Source organism: Macrobrachium nipponense, chromosome 5 (assembly GCF_015104395.2).
Source record: "Macrobrachium nipponense isolate FS-2020 chromosome 5, ASM1510439v2, whole genome shotgun sequence".
In the NCBI taxonomy this organism is placed as follows: domain Eukaryota; kingdom Metazoa; phylum Arthropoda; class Malacostraca; order Decapoda; family Palaemonidae; genus Macrobrachium; species Macrobrachium nipponense.
Window position 1 is genome coordinate 53,041,459 of NC_061107.1, and position 2,637 is coordinate 53,044,095.

Here is a 2,637-nt window from a genome sequence, read left to right on the forward strand (position 1 = left end):
GCATTTTTTCTTAACCTTATGACTACTGTCTTTTGGAAATAATCTTCAGCACTAAAGAATATAGAATTTAGGCCAAAGGTAAAGTACTGGGACCTATGAGGTCATTCAATGCTAATACTAAGAAAATTTTTATAAGTTTCAAGTATCTGGAGAGTGTTAATTTTATAAGTCATGGATCTGGAGGAGGAAAAAAAAAAAAAAAAAGTTTGTGACCAGCAGCTTACTCTTCTAGAATTAGAATAGCGTGGGGGGAGAGCTTTCTATTAAGGTAAGTGACTAGGAAGAAACTATGAAAAGAAATTAAGATTTTTTTACTCAATCTTTTATTTTCTACAAGGTGACTTAAAAGTTTACAAAAGCATTTCTGCAGAATTACAGAAAGATTTTGGCAGTGTTAAAATTGAAACCAGCCAATTCAGCCTGTGTTTGGACAAGAGGAACCTTTCTGTATTTTTAAGATAAAGAACTGCAAGTCCTCTCTAAGGTATTGTCACACTAACGTGGAGTAAACAATATACAGTAATTTTTGTTGAACAATTTCTGGAAGATACACTAATTAAATCATATGTTTGTGACAGCTCAAGCAACCAGGGCAGTGAGTAAAAATAAAACTTCTTCCCGAGCTCATGTCACGAAGAACATGTAGTAATTGTAAGGCTATTCTGGTATAAGATAGAACTTTTAGAAAAAAAATGGCTGGACAAATTTTTAACAAGGTGTATCAGCAGAACAGTCAATATTTAAAATTTCAATTCTACAACATAATTCTCACTGAAAGGTCTGGAGGGAGGTCCCCCATGACAAACATAGACTTGTACATTGTCCAATTATAATAATGATCATGCATAAGTTAATGTTCCACATTCCAATACCTAGAGTAAAACCATTTTCCTTAGAAAAGTGTCATTTTCAAACTAAACCCTTATCACATTTTCCACAAATTCTGAACCCCAAGGTGGGCCCATTTGATTACATACACTACCAACAAAATTCAATTTCATCTAGTTGAGTTTGACAGCCCATGTGTAATCTAAAAACAATATATATTTGAAATATACAACTACCCAATTATTTACATTGATATACAGATAAAAGTTTTTGTCACAAGGATAACCATTCTAAAACAAATGTTAACCCCCAGCACACTATTTTCTCTTCATCACAGTTATCACATTAACATGTGCTACAGAGAGCCCTTGGTTTTAATAACCCTGACAAGGTGTACACTTTTTTTTTTTTTTTTTTTTTTTTTTTTTTTTACCAATGCATTTCTGCTGTCAAGTGGAAAAAGTGTGCTAAATCACTATAACAAACAGCAAGGTAGTAGTCAGAAGCCTGGAAAGATTTCCCAAGAAGGAATAAATTGCCTATCCCACCAAGTTGATTTCTGTACAGAATGGTTTCTAAACACTGGGAACTATACTTCCAACCCCTGTGCTCTCTTCTCTCACAAGTTTCACTTCTTTACAGCTGGAACCTAACATGTAATTTTAATTGATGCCATGCAAACCACAGATGTGCAAATTCTTTATAAACCTGAGGAGTCCCAAGCTCTTCAGCTATGATATGAAATTCATTAGACTGGATATCACCATGCAGTTATACTAGTTACCTGTTATGGTTCAGTCTTAAAAAAATTGTGGAACAAATTCATTCTGTACTCAGTTCAGATAAATGCATACAGTTAAGCATGTCTTCCAGCTTTGTCAAAGTAGTAAAGAATACAGTACAAAGGAAAGGTAATAACTAAAATAGTTTCATCATGAAAAAGGAAGTTGCAAAACAAGTAAATTTACCACACTAAATAGTCTACAAATTCAGACTGGAACTATTCCAATTGGCACATAACTAAAACAAAGCAGCTGGTTTTGTTAACTCAAACAAATGCATAATTTTCCTGAGTTACAAATTTATGGCATCAACCAAAGTTCAAATTTAGACACTTAAGTGAACAGCACTAAATGACCATCTGCAACCATGCAATAATTACTGAGAACATTTACATGAAAGTTCTCCCACGATGAAAACATTGATTTTACAGGGCCCAAGCAATGCTTCAGTTGTAATTCAGAAACTACTGTATTTGGCACACTGCATCTACTTGGTCAGGTATGAAGGCATTAGTAAATTTAATACAGTTAAAACCCCAATGAATCTTTGTATTAGTGCTTGATATGGGCGAGGAAGTGTACACCCTTCTTTGAAATCTACTGAGGATAACATTTCAAATTGAGCCACTGACATGAACTGAGAGTTTATGCTCCTAAATAATACAAAACTTTACCAACATTCAACACGAAAACCCGTTAAAAGTCACATTGAGGGACAGTTCACATGGTACCTGAAGTTTTAGGTTTAAAATTTTCAGTATTACTAATTCTATCCTGGCACTTTTTTTGTTTTTGAACAGCAATGGGTCAGCACATCTGGTAGTGGACAATAGCATTGAAAACATTAAAGAACCTTTATTATAACCATTCTTCCTTTATAAGAAGTTTGTAAATAACTACATTAGTGTAATAAAATCAGCATTTACAATTCTTGTAAAATGTAAATTACACGAGGAATCAGGCTGACAGATAAAATACATTACCTTAGACTTTACTCAATTTCATTATGACTCATGTGCATCCAACT

General features: G+C 33.6%; 1 protein-coding gene across 1 annotated transcript in view; it reads right to left on the reverse strand.

Moving 5' to 3' along the window:
• Positions 1 to 518: 518 nt before the first annotated feature.
• The window catches only part of LOC135215303 (myotubularin-related protein 14-like), a gene marked incomplete at its 5' end in the record, with an annotated part of 79,581 nt that continues 77,462 nt past the window's right edge, over positions 519 to 2,637 (reverse strand). Inside the window, 1 exon segment of the mRNA XM_064249860.1 lies at positions 519 to 2,637. This exon segment is cut by the window's right edge and continues 914 nt beyond it.